Raw genomic sequence first — 15019 nt, 5'->3', positions numbered from 1 at the left:
GAGCCCTGCTACTTAGTTATGGGAGAAAAGAGAGCTACAACAGTAGCTTGTGCTGTTATGGTGTTTGTGATCCGCCCTGGCCAATAATCTGCAGAGAGATATCCTTTGCTGGGAGTGACAGCCTCATCAAATGTCTCCTGTCTGTTGGGAGAATTGTCCATCCATTCAGGGACCTCTCAACAAAGTTCATTTTTTTATGTTACATTCTGTACTTGTCTTACATACTAGTGGGTTTACAGAAAGCACATTCCTAAGGCCTTAGTTTTGGTTAACTCACCCCCACCCCTTGTTCCCTTTATCACTCAGAACAAATCCCCACTTATACCTTTAAGCTGGGTTATTCTGTGCAGCACGCCATGTCATCTATGTTCTATCATCCCCTCTAATTATATTTTTACTTGTGTGGCAACTCATTACATTTCTTGTTTCCTTCTACTCCACCATTCACCCCTTCTCAGCTGTCCTCCATATTTGAACCTTATTGTCACTGACATTCTGTTTCTACTTCTTTTTCCCGATAACTTACTGCTACCTCTCCCTTAGTATGTCTGCTCCGATGGCTTGTTTCTTATTGTCTGGATTTTACATGAACTCAAGTTAAAATTACCACACAAAGGACTTTATATCCTACCGAAGAGACCCTTGTACAGCAATGTTCCAAAATTCACAGAAGCTAAGAAATGGGACCAACCCACGTGTCCCTCACGTGACGAGTGAACAATGAATGTGGAGTATGTAAGCAGAATGAAAGGTTACTCAGATATAAGAAATGCAATCATGAAATCGGCAGGTAATGGGATAGGACAGAGAAATTATGCAGATAGGGGACACCACATGTTCACTCCCAAATGTGGATTCTAACTCTGAATTTGTAGCAATTGTTTTAGTAAACTAAGTTACTTAATGGATCAAAGATTGAATTAATATCCAAAAAGCTTCTAATCTTTACTCCACTTGAGATGGAGTCATTAAAGAACTGTGATTCCTTGTTTATCAATGGCCAGAAATTAGTGAAGCTAAATTGATTTACTATAGAGAAAAGCTTTGTTCAATCTATTCATTGATTGTTTTATGGAACATTCTCTGTTTATTGAATTATATACTAATTATAAAATTATGTTCCTCTTTAAAGCACAAGGTTATTAATGTCACTGGTTACTGTAGGATATGCATGTGATGTGTATTATATATATACACATATATCCCCATACTCTCATGTAGTACATACGCTGTTTATTTGTATCATATAAATGTTATATGTATGGAATATTTAATATAAAGCACACATTGTCCAATGCAAAAAATAATTGTATGATAAAACAGACACAAAATATAGGGGCTGGAGAGAGAGCTCAGGTTGTAATTGCACACACTGCTTTTGCAAAAGATGCAAGCTTATTTCACAGCACCCATATCAGTCTGCTTATATACTCCAGCTTTGGGGGTGCTCAAGTCCTCTTCTGAGCTCGGTATCACTGAGTCATGTGGACACACCTATACACAGTGACACACATGCACACATATTTTAAAAAGGCATCATAACATAAAATATATACAAAGATATTATTGATCTTTGCCTGAATGATTATGTTTTAGTCAAAGAGCCAAACTAGTCTTTGCCCTGAAAATAGTGATGACATATGAACGCCCTTAATCAAAATCTCTGTGAATAACACAGGAATTGTCATCTAAGAATCAAACAAGGAAGAGTTATACCTACATATCATTTTGTAAGTAAGCCTTTAAAACCTGAGCCTTAAAAACTGGGCAGACAGTTTAAAATTTGACTCCTTCTGAGGTTTCATATTGGCAGTTATATAAAAAACTGTGTGTGTATTTAATTATAAAAAAATTTTAATTTGATTCTCCATTCTTTTCTTTTGTACAAATTCTCATGGAGAACCAGATACAGCAATGTCAGTGCTCTTATTATCAATAACTAACATTAATTAAGCATTAATTAACTAACATTATTTGTAGCTAGTGGGACCAAAGATTTGTGAAATCTTTTCTGTGAGAGACAGAACTAAGCGTTTTCCTGAAAGTTTAATATTGACTTATTAAGTTCTCTAGAAATCATTGATGGGTTACGATTAATTGGATTTTCTGATAAAGAATGCACGGTCCAGAATAGAGTGGATTGTGCAAAAGCTCAAACTATTCAGGAGTAGATGTGACGCCATCCATGAGGAAAAAACAAATACACATAAAGTCTAAGTGTTTAGAATTAAATTTACAAAACTCTGACTGTTTTACTCGGCTTCTTTTGTAGTTTCTTGCAACTTTATCTCTGAGGTATATTTTATAAAATGGTCTTGTTTTAAAATAACTATTCACTCATAAATTGCTTTTCTTGAATCCTGGTTAAAAGATGAGGCATCTTTTTATGATGGGCATTAATTTTAAATACGTTTTCATGCAGAAAATGACGTTTTCACAAAAAATACAGGGAGTATGAGTTGGAATTCAGAGTGCACACCAATGTATAAGTGTTATTATGTATTGAAGTGAGATATGAACAGATAAGTGAGATGCTCCCTTTTGAACCAATTCTTAAGTTTCAGTACATTTATATTAGAACACATTATTGTGTCTGTAAGGCTGCACTGCTAAGTATCCTTACCTCAATTTTCATCGAAAGATGCTAATAATTGCACCAGTCTGAATGGATTTGTGTGAGAAATTAAGTTTATTTGGGGAGTATATTTGGTGTTGCCAAGGTTTAAAACAGGAGTCTGAAAAAATGCTTCTTAATTTGTTTCATTCGTAAAATATTTATAGTTTATGTTTGGATAAAGAGTCTGTTCTCTTTAGTAAGTGTCTTTTGGAAGCTCCAGAAGGCAAGTGTGAGAGGATGACATCACTGGGAAGAAGGATATGGCTGGTGACCTGTGGGAAACTCTGTATCTTTGAACGCTGCCCAGCACCTATTCTCAGATATTTTAATTTTATTTCTCTGCATTGTACTGAAGTAGCTGGTGATGGTATAAAGTCAGAAAGAGCCAACTCACTTAGCTCGTAGACAAGAGATTTCTCTCAATGATAATGAAGCTTATAAGCTAGGCAATGGCTAAGGAGTGGGGTCTTGAGTTTGATCATCCTTGATTAATCAGGCTGGTGTTCCACAGCCTTGACAACTGAAATACCAGGATGGGTCCCATAGCATTGACTATCCACCTCCAAATGAAGGGAAACACCCTTGGTTTTCAAAGATACAGGTAAAACATCATTTGACAGTCACATACAACGGCAACTTTTAGGACCATACTAAATTTCAGGTAGATAACTGATCAAGTTAAAATGCAATTGCTTCTTTAACGAAGTCTTTACAGTTTCCCATGTGAGGTATGAATTTTTTATGATTTTCCCCTTTTAATTCTAAAGAAATACCACTGAAATGAGTAATTGCTTTTCTCAATAGATACTTCAAGAAATTTGGTAGATATCAGGTAAACTTTTTTCCCTTGTAGCGAGATATTTTATGTAAGCTCAGGAAGCCCTGTTTTCAATTCAAAGTCTCATTTCCTTGCTTATTGTACTACTTCCTGCATAAAATAAACCTGCCTGTCGATTCCAACCCTCTGAATATTCTTTGGTATAAAGAAAATGAAAAACAGAAACTACTATCCTTCCATGAGATGGCTAAGGCCAGTTGCTGCTTGATTCGCAGATGACAGATTCCTTTCTCTAGATGCTTTGTGTTTGCTGCAGCAACATTATCACATGTAGATTGACTCTGCCCCTAGCAAAATGGAAAAGTTCATGTAAACCTGCAGCGTTTAGCCAAACACCTAAGGTGTCAAGCACAGAGCCATAACCCGAGTGAGATTTTGGACAATTGGAAATGAGAGTCAGGTGACATCATGAAGAAGACATGAAAATAAATCATATTCTCGGAGCCTACATCCACTGCATATTGTTGTGTTTATGTTGTCGAAAATGTGCTAATAGAAATTCACACTTCCAAAGACCAAACCAAGCTAGAAGCTGAATTTTTTATAGAATATCACTCACATGTTGCGCAAGAAAATATAGGAAGAAATTAAGGAGACGCTGACTTCCAGCACTCCCATGAGCTTGTCCTCATGGGGAGTCAAAGTTTACACTTCACAAATACAAATGTAGATATTTTGGACTTATTTCTATTTTTATCAAAGTGTCTATATTAAAAACTATGAGGAAGAACTAAGCCCTGCCAATTTGAGGTATTTTGTTCATGTCCAGCTAATTTTTTTCAAAGTATTTTAATACCCTTAGGTAGTAGTTTAAAGTTGGACCAGGGGATCTTCTGTTTAATGTCAGAGCATGGATATGACAATATATCTATGCATCTACATGTATGTCAGAAGCATGTAATGTTTTTGAACCATTACTATTTTTAATCTCACATGCAAGGCAGAGTATACATAAGTGATCTTAATTTTGCTAATAAGAAAGCAGCATCTCAGGTGGCTATTTCCCAGCACAATGACAGTCTACCTGTTTGTAGCATATAATACGTGAATGACACTTTGTAGATATGTTTATGTATGTGTGCACTTAATCAATAGCATCTTGTGACGCTGAGGTTCATGGCTATCATTGATATGTGCCTGGAGTTGCATGCAGGAAATTAAATGTCTAAGCATCTGTGTTGAGAAAGACACTATATACATAAATTTTCTGTACTCTTTGGTAGATTAACACAGCTATCACAGGAATGGATTTTCTTTTTGTCAAACTACATATTTATTTTATTTAGTGTGTATATGTGAATACACACACACATACATATGTGGAGGTCACAGTACAATTTGTGTAAATCAGTTCTTGCTTTCTACCATATGTATCAGGGGTCAGGCAGGGATCAGGGGGAGTTGGACTCAAATGCAAATCATTCACTTTGGTTGCAGGAACCACTGGCTCCTAAACCATTCCATCCATTAATCCACAAATGATCTTTATTTATTTTTACTTTTTCAGTTTTCCATGTGTACATCTTTTTACACACATGTGGGTAGATGTTTATGTATGTTCATGGGTGTGCACATGGTTAATACTGAGACTCAACAATCTTCTACCTTGTTCCCTGAGGCAGTGTCTCTCAGGTAAAGTCAGAGCTTGTTGATATTGTCTCTCTCATTAACCAGCATGTTCTGGGGAACATCAGCCTCCATCTTCTGGGTCTGGGGTCACACGTGGGCCAGCTTGCATCTTTCCTACCCGGCAGTTATGTGACTCTCTGGGGATCTGAATTCCTATCATCAACTTTGAAGAAAGCACCTTCATTAGTGAGACATCTCTCCAGTACCAAGAGTGAACTTTTAGAGTGACTAAGGCAATGTTTTCTGCAGCCCACAATGATGTCTGATATGCTAATTTTCCAGAAGAGAACACAGCATAGGGAGAATGGGTGCACTGTAGAGCCTGGTTTCCCTGAAAGTTGGTTTTTCCACAGGGATGTTACTTCTGATGGGTGCTCCTCCTCATGGTGTGCTTCTCCTCATGGTGTGCTCCTGCTCATGGTGTGCTCCTCCTCGTGGGGTGTTTCTTCTCATGACTTTCTTCTGGAACCCTCCTGAACACCGAAAACCCCATGAATACCATCGCTGGTCACAGGTAGGATGCCCATCTGCAGATGGCTGTGGCAAGAGAAGGAAACAATGACCAAGGAGAGAATCTATGGGCAGGAATGGGTTTGTTATCTGAGGTGCTTGGTTCTAACTTAAGAAGATTTTCCATTTCTCCTCTGATACATCACAGCATGATACCCTTTGACATGACACACATCAAGAATGCCCCCATTTGGTGCTGGGACTACAAAGCAAGTTCTCAGGCAGGCAGACAGAAATACATTATAAGAACCTCCTTAAAATAATATGTAAACAAGGAGCAACAAAAAGACTTCTTGGTAGAGTTAAAAGGGAAACAGATATTTTGTGTGTAAATTGATCTCATGCTACAGTTTAGTTCTCGCTTACTCCTGATACAGAGGCAATATCACAGAAATAAAGCAAATTTGAGTCTCAGTGCTTCGTTTCTCATGGAAAGTAAATACACAAGGGTTCCATGTGTAAGAGGGGGAAATAGAGTGATGAGAATCATATCAAATATTGTAAAAGATGCTCATCAGAACAACAAAAGCAGCAGTAATGGTACGAGTTGATAGATTCTAGCACTGAATCTTCTGGCAAATATTTTCATCTGCTTTCCATGAAGCCGAATGAAGTCTGTTGGTTCTTCTTTATCCACTTTAATTTCCCCTCCATAAATTGTTCATAGTTGAAGAAAACACTAAAAAAACATTTCATTAGAAATTTGTTTTGAAACCTGAGACTTTAAATTAATCATACACTTGAGTATGCCACCAGACAGTTTTCAAAATTTGGTTTATAAGAAGAACTAGGTGGCTTCACTTTAACAAAGAAACAAAATTAGCTTTTACTGTTTATTTTTGAAATAAAATTTAATTTTCAAGAAAACGTGTAAAGATCACTAGCTATATTTATATAACCTAACTGTTACCACAAGAGCAGGAAGAGAAGCTCAGTGCTTCTCCCTGCTTGTCACCTTTACTTTTGCTCTTCAATTTTCAAATCAAATCCTGTGATTAACCCAACTTTACCTCTTTTTAATTATATTTGTTCATTTTTATCACTAAAATTTGCTACAGTTCCTTTACTACATTAGTTATATTAATCTACATCAAGGACATTAACAGGATTAAATATACGTTTTGCTGAATAAAGTAGTTATTAGTGATTAATGTCATTTTCTATATCACTTTTAGAAAATCTGTTAAATGCTCCACTTTCAGGAGCCTTGGGGTGTTACTCTTGGACACACCCTTTGATGTAAACAGTTCATATATTCACCTTGGTTTAATGAAACTCAAGATGTGATACCCTTCTTGGTGATCTGGACGACGTTGTCTGACAGGAGTGGCCAAGCTGATGCTCTACCAACAAGCACCGCCATGACCTACATTAGTTAGTTTTATTGCCATTGTGATCAAACACCTGACACGAAGCAGTTGAAGCAGGGATGGGTTATTTGGGCTCACTGTTGGCTGGCTCTTGGCAAAGGCGTTATCTTGCCTGGTCTCATGGCTGTAGTTGTTTGAACAGGAGATACCTGTTTCCACGTCTGTGGATCAAGAAAGAGAGCTCAGTGTCAGTGTCTGGCTGGATTCCTCCTTTCCCTTTCATTTTGCTTAGTATAGCATGTCAACTCACATATATACACATATATTAAAGTTATGTATTTTCCCCTCAAACAATTCCCTCTGCAAACACCCTCTCAGACACACCTGAAGACCTGGCATACTAATGCCATACTCATTTCTTAATCAAATTTACTTGACATTCAACTGTTCCCATCACGGGCCATATAAGGAGTTAATGATACACATCTATCCCAGGAAGCCAAATGAAGCAAGGAGCTGCCTGTTTACTTCTTTGGCCGCACACCAATGCTCCCAGACTTTCTAACAGTGCAAGAACTGCAATAGAAATTACTAAGGCACTTCTACATATCTTAAAATGTAAAGTCATCTGTGAATGAGTCTATTAACCTGAGACTTACAGAAAAATAGTAACATGACCACTACTGCCTAGAACTTCAGCCCTCGAGCTCTAGGAAGCCACAGCAGGATAAACATTCGGGTTTGCTGCCCCTTAGGCCCTTGGTTCAGTGAGAGACCATTCCGCTAAGGCATGTTCTATCACATGATAGAACAAGACAAGTTACATCCCCTTCCAACCTCCACATGTGGAGGAAAACACACACACACACACACACACACACACACACACACACACACCACCTGCATAAATGCATGCAAAACAAACAAACGAACAAATAAGAAAAAAAGACATAAAGTGGACTTCACAAGATAAAACTCATTTACATATGGCCATCTATAAATAGTGTATAAATCTCTATGGGATATTTATTATACATTTTGATATGTAAATTTTATACTGATTGTGTAAAATAGAACAATTTATAAGGTCAGAAGAAATTTATGGGTCATGGAGCTCCATTATCTGGCCACTGCTCTGCCAGCTTTTCTGAACAAGGAATATCCAGGCCTACATAACAAGAAACATCTAGGATATCAATATACCACAACCAAAGCAAAAGAAAATGAAATTAAAACCTTACAAAGATAATAGATGCATTTTAAAGAGGAAATGAATGAGTCCCTCAAAGAAATGCAAGAAAATATGATGAAACAGGTAGAGGATTTTGAAGAGGAAACCAGTAAATCCCTGAAAGAAATATATGGAAAATGAAATTAAACAGGTGAAGAAAATGAATAAAAGTGTTTAAGACTTGCAAATGGATGGAAATAGAAGCAGTAAAGAAAACACAAACTGAGAAAATCTTGGAGATAAAAAGCATAGAAAAGTGAACAGGAGCAACAGAAACAAATATCACCAACAGAAGACAAGGAATGAAAGAGAAAAACACAGAAGTAGAAGATAAGCTAGAAGAAACTGATACATCAGCCAAAGAAAATCTTAAATCCAAAAAGTTCCCAACATAAAACAACCAAGAAATCTGGCAATTATGAAAATACTTAGCCTAAGAATAATAGGAAGAGAAGAAGTTAAAGAGTCCCACTTCTAAGGAGTAGAAAATACTTTCAACAAAATCTTAGAAGAAAATTTCTCTAAACTAAAGAAATAGATGTCTATAAACATAAAAAGAATTACAGAACACTTATTAAATTGGACCAGAAAAGAAAATCTTCCTGTACAAAGTGAACAAAACACAAAATCAACAGAACAAAGAAAGAACATCAAAAGCTTCAGGGAATTGTCCATGTAACACACAAAGGCAGACCTATCAGAATTAAATCCAATTTCTCAACAGAGACTCTAAAAGCTACATCTTTTTTATAGGCTCTAAGAAACAACAGAAGCCAATCTAGAATACTACAGCCAGCAAAATTCTCAATCACCGTAGAGGGAGAAAACAAGATATTCTTAGGAAAAAAACAAAACAACAAATTTAAACAATATCTATACGCATCTCCAGTCTTACAGAAAATACTTGAAGGAAAACTCCAACCCCAAAAGGTTAACTGCACACACACACACACACACACACACACACACACACACACACACACACAAAACCCCATAGGAAAAAATACTCTCACAGCAGTGAAAATTGAATAAGGGAAACATGCGCATGCACATATACACACATACGCACAGGCATACTCGTGCACACACACACACACACACACACACACACCACAACCAACATCAAAATAATAGGAATTAAATAATCATTGCAAATTATTATCTCTCAACACCAATGAACTCAATTCCTCATAAAATGACACAGGCTAGCAGAATGGATGCTAAAACAGAATCTATCATTCTTCTTGATACAAGAAATACACCTAGGCAACAAAGATAGACATTACTTCAAAGTAAAGGAAAGTTTACTAAGCAAAGAGACTCAAGAAACAAGCTGGAGTAAACATTTTGATATCCGATAAAATAGACTTAAAGCCAAAATTAATCAAAAAAGATAGGAAAGGACACTTCATACTTATCAAAGGAAAATTTGTAAAGATGACACAATTCCAAACATATATGACTCAAATGCAGAAACACCCATATTGGGAAATGAAATATTACTAAAGCTTAAACCACACATTGATACTATATATTAATAGTGGAAAACTTCAACACCTCACTCACTCCAATTGTCAGGTCATTGAGATAGAAATTAACAGAGAAATAATGAAACTAAACAAAGCTTTGTATCAAATAGACCTAACAGATAGCTATAGAACCTTTCACCCAAATATAAAACAATGTGCCTTCTTCTCAGCGACACACAGAATCTTCTACCAAATTAACCATATAGTTGGTCACAAAACTAGCTGCAACAGATACAAGAAAAAATGGAATAGCTTTTTGTATCTTATCAGACTCCCATGGGTTAAAACTGGACTTCAACAAAGCCAGAATCAACAGAAAGTCTGCATATTCATGGAAACTGAGTAACTCTCTACTCAATGATGACTAGGTCAGGAGAAAAGTCAAGAAAAATAAAGACTTCCTAGAAATTAATGAAAATGGAGGCACAATATACCCAAATTTATGGAATACAATGAAAGTAGGGCTAAGAGGAAAATTTATAACACTAAGAGCCATCATAAAGAAATTAAAGAGTTCTCAATTCAAGCAATTAAATGTACATTTGAAAGCTCTAGACAAAAATAATCACATTCAAGATGAGTAGACCATAGGGCTGAAGTCAATCCTTTAGAAACAAAGAGAATAATACACAGAATCAATGAAACCAAGAGCTGGTTCTTTGAGAAAATCATCAAGATAGACAAATCCTCATCGAAACCAACTACAAGGCAAAAATGGCAGTTTCCAAATAAAGAAAGTCAGAAACGAAAAGGGAGATATAACAAAAGATACTTAGGAAATGTATATAATTACTGGGTCTTACCGCAAAAGTCTATACTCAAAAATTTGGGAATAGTCCTATAACCCCTAACAAAATAGAAGCCGTCATTCAAATCTAACACCAGAAAGCTCAAGGCCAGATGGTTTTAGTGCAGAATTCTACAACAATTTCAAAGTAGAGCTAAGACAAATACTTCTTAACTATTCCACAGACCAGAAACAACTGTTTCCTTGTTTGGCATTGGGGAATATTGCAAAACTCAATTCTATGAGGTCTCACCCTGATACTAAAGAACACAAAGATTCCATAAAGAAAGCAAACTTTAGGGCAACTGTCCTTATGAACATTGATATAAAAGTACTCAGTAAAATACTTGCTAACCAAATCAAAGAACAAATCAAAAGTATCATTCACCTTGATCAAGTAAGTTTTATCCTAAGAATGTAGGGATGGTCCGATATTCCAAAATCCATCAATGTAATCCACCATATAAACAAACTGAAAGGAAAAAAATCACGTGATCATCTCACTAGATGCTACAAAAGCTTTTGAAAAATCCAACACCCCTTCATGTAAAATCCCTGGAGAGATCAGGGAAGCACAGTGCATACCTAAATATAATAAAAGCAATATACAGCAAGCAAAAGGCCACATTAAATTAAATTGAAGAAAACATAAAGCAATTCCACTAAAATCAGGGACAAAACACAGCATCCCACTCTCTCTTTATCTAGTCAACATACTACTTGAAGTTCTATCTAGAGGAATAAAACAACAAATGGAGATCAAGGGGATGCAAATTGGAAAAGAGTCAAATTATCATTATTCAGAAATGATATGACATTGTATACCACTGACCCCCAAAATTCTACCAGAGAACTCCTTCAACTAATCAACACCCTAAGTTGCTGTATACAAAATCAACTAATATAAAGGCTGAGAAAGAAATTAGGGAAACAACACCCTTTAAATAGCCACAAAAAATATAAAAAGCCTTGATGTAACTCTAGCAGGCAATGTAAGACCTGTATGAAAACATCTTCAAGTCTCTGAAGAAAGGAATTGAAGAAGGTATCAGAAGATAGAAACATCTCTACTACTCAATGATCAGTAGGATTAACATAGTAAAAATGGTCATCTTACCAAAAGCAATCTACAGATTCAATACAATTCCCATAAAAATTCCAACACAATTTTTACCGTCCTTGAAAGAGTAATTCTCAACTTCATATAAAAACAAAAACTCAGCATTGGTAAAACACACTGTACAATAAAGTAAATTATGGAGGCAATATCATTTCTGATTTCAAGCTATATTACAGAGCAATAATAATAAAAACTGTGCTGTATTGTTGTAAAAACAGACAGGTTGATCTACAGAATAGAATTGAAGATCCAGAAATAAACACACAGACCTGTGGACACTTGATATTTGATAAAGAATCCAAAACCATAAAATAGAAAAATGAAAGCATCTTCAATAAATGATTCTGGTCCAACAGGATGTAGAAGAATGCAAATAGATCCATATCAATCACCCTGTATAGAACTCAAGTTCAAGTTCATCCAAAACCTCAACATAAAAGGAGACACTCTAAATCTACTAGAAGAGGAATTGGCATGGGAGATAAATTGATGAACAGAACACCATTAGCAAAGACACTAAGAATAACAATTAGTAAATAAGACATCATGAAACTGAAACCGTTTGCAAGGCCAAGGACACCATCAATAGAACAAAATGGCAGCCTACACTATGGAAAAAGATCGTCATCAACTCTACATCTGACTGAGGACAAATCCTCAAAATATATATAGAACTCAAAAATTTGACACCAACAAACCTAATAACCCAGTTAAAAAAAACTGGGGTACATAGATAAACAGAATTCTCAACAGAGGAATCATGAATGGACAAGAAGTACTTAAAGAAATGTTCATAGTCATTATTCATTAGGGAAATACAAATCAAAACATCCTTAAAGTTCCGTCGTATACCCATCAGAATGCCTAAGATCAAAAACTCAAGAGATAGCACATTTTGGCGAGGATGTGGAGCAAGGGGAACACTTCCACATTGCTGGTAGGAGTGCAAACCTGTACAACCACTTTGGAAATCAATTTGCCACTTCCTCAGAAAATTGGGAATGACATGATTCAGCTATACGACTCCTGGGCGTATACCCAAAAGATGCTCCACTCTATCATGGGGTCATTTGCTCAACTATGCTCACAGAAGCTTTATTTGAAATAGGCAAAACCCGGAAGCAACCTAGAAGTTCCTCAACTAAAGAATAGATAAAGAAAATGTGGTACATCAACACAGTGCAATACCATTCAGCTATTAAAAACAGACATTTGCAGGCAAATAGGTGGGATATTATTATGAGTGAGGCAATGTAGACCCAGAAGGACACTTTTGATATGTACTCATAATTGGACATTAGCCATAATGTCAGGGCAACCATGCTACAATCCGTAGACTCAAAGAAACTGTATAATTAAGAGGGCCTAATGAAGGATGCGTGACTTTCCCTCAGAAGGGGAAACAAACATTATACATGGATGGAGAGAGGGAACTGTGAGGGAGAGGAGGTAAGGAGGGATATGGGGATCATGACCAGTAATGGACAGAGGGGTGGGGGAAAGGGTTAGGAGTGAGAACAGAAATCAGGGAGGAGCGTCTCTAGCTGGAGATCCAGGATGGGGGGAGGTTAAAGGGAATCTATGGGGGGGTGTGGCAAAGACCTTCTGCTAATGAATAAATATTTCATGGGACCAATCACTGGGCGAGGAGTAGGTAGGACTTCCAGGTTGGAGGGGGGAAGAGAGGAGGAGAGAAGGGACTTGCAGCTTTTTTTGGGACAGAGTGTGGGGTAGAAGATCTAACGAACTAGAGTCCCCTCCCCTGTTAGATGATGGATCAGTCAGAATCCTCCAATATGGCTTACTAATTAGGATGCTAATAGTTGCACCCAGCCATTGGTTGGATTCTAAACAAAGTATGTGTTCTGTTTTCCTTCACCCAGCAACTCAACTGAGTTCCAGAGAAAGGTACACAGCACCCCAGCCAGCCTTGGAATTTGGATGCGTGGGATTGGCATGGTAGCAACCTGAATGGTGACCCTAGCTGAGACTCCTATCATCAGGCGATACAGAGAGAAGTGGCTACATCCTATAGCCAGGAAGGACACAAACCCGCTCACAAACCAATCGTTCAATTCAAAACTTCCCCTGCCGGCAAGGTGTTCAGGGATAGAGCTGGAACAGAGACTAGGGATTAGGCAACAGATGACTGGCCAATGTGAGTCCTGTCCCACGTGAGAGAGCCAATTTCTGACACTGTTAATGATATTCTGCTATGCTTGCAGACTGGAACCAGGCTTAACTGTTTTCTGGGAGGCTTCATCCAGCAGCCGATGAAAGCAGATGAAAAATAAATATCTATAGGCAAGCGTTGGCTAGAACTCTGCAGAGTCTTATGGAAGAGTGAGGGTCACGGACGCTACCACAGGAAGACCTATAGAGTCAACCTCCAACCAAAAAGCAGGCAGGAGCTGGACCTAGGCCCGCCACATATTGTGGCACATGCGCAGCTCCACCTTTGTGTGGGAACCCTAACAATTAGAGCAGGGTCTGTCTCTGACTCAGTTGCCTGCCATAGGCATTCCCTTCCCCTACGTGGACTGACTGGTTGGGACTCACTGAGAGAGAAGAGGCTTAGTCCTTCTGAGACTAGATGTCCCAAGGTGTGGTGGTACCCAAGTGGTACTTTCTTTCCACTGAGGAGAGGGGGGAGGGGTAATGTGGGAAGAAAGGAGGAAGCAGCTATGAGAAGAGAGAGGAAAGGGGAGTAATAGGGGAAGAGAATTGTTCTGGTGGGAATCAGAGACGAGGGAGGGGTGCTTTGATTGCTATGTAATGTGAAAAAAATGAATAAATTATGAAAAAACAGAAAAAATTACCCAGAGTATTTGATAAATTTTTTTAATAAAGTAATTAAAAAAAAAACCCGAGGATAAAATTATTTCCCCAAACGAGAAACCTAAGTTATAATATCAAGAGAATAAGAATAAAATGTGGCACCAAAAAGGAATATCATTGCTTTAGCGTGCAAAGATATCAAGGCACCATGTTTTATACGTGGTAACCAGAAAGGATAAATCTAACTCCTTTGTGGCAACAGACTCCATTGTGGTTCTCACTGCCTCTGCAAATCAATACTTCTTTGACATTGGTCAGACGTATGATGTAATACCATTCACAATTTCTTATGATCTGGTAATTCTTGATGTCTTTACCAACAAATTTCACTCAAACTCCAGTTTCTTACTGCCTGACCCTGGCCTTCTAATGTCTCTATCTGCTGACATCACACTCTCCTCTGGGCCTGGGGTATCAGCCTCGGAAATCTCCTTCGGATAGACCAATGAAGGTAATCTGTGAAAACTACAAGCGAGAAGGGGTTTGTGTTCTCTGAAACCCGCCCCTGCCCCAGAGGTACAAAGAAGTGCTGAAGCCAGCATTGCTCTGTTCCCTGGTCGCTGAATACTCACCTCCTCACCCTGGCTTCCTTGCTGTCCTTCAAGATTAC

At 37.6% G+C, this 15019-nt stretch overlaps 1 long non-coding RNA gene across 3 annotated transcripts in view; it reads left to right on the top strand.

The window, feature by feature from the left end:
* The window catches only part of LOC147995126 (uncharacterized), a 104173-nt gene extending 89787 nt beyond the window's left edge, over positions 1–14386 (top strand). For all 3 annotated transcript variants that reach the window (XR_015687129.1, XR_015687128.1, XR_015687127.1), the window contains 2 exons: positions 5438–5598; positions 13455–14386. This is a non-coding gene — a long non-coding RNA (uncharacterized LOC147995126). The remainder of the gene's footprint in view (positions 1–5437; positions 5599–13454) is intronic.
* The last annotated feature ends 633 nt before the right edge of the window (positions 14387–15019 follow it).

The sequence above is a fragment of the Rattus norvegicus genome, chromosome 4, assembly GCF_021556685.1.
Source record: "Rattus norvegicus strain SHRSP/BbbUtx chromosome 4, alternate assembly SHRSP_T2T, whole genome shotgun sequence".
NCBI lineage: Eukaryota > Metazoa > Chordata > Mammalia > Rodentia > Muridae > Rattus > Rattus norvegicus.
This window is presented reverse-complemented; position numbering and strand designations above follow the sequence as displayed.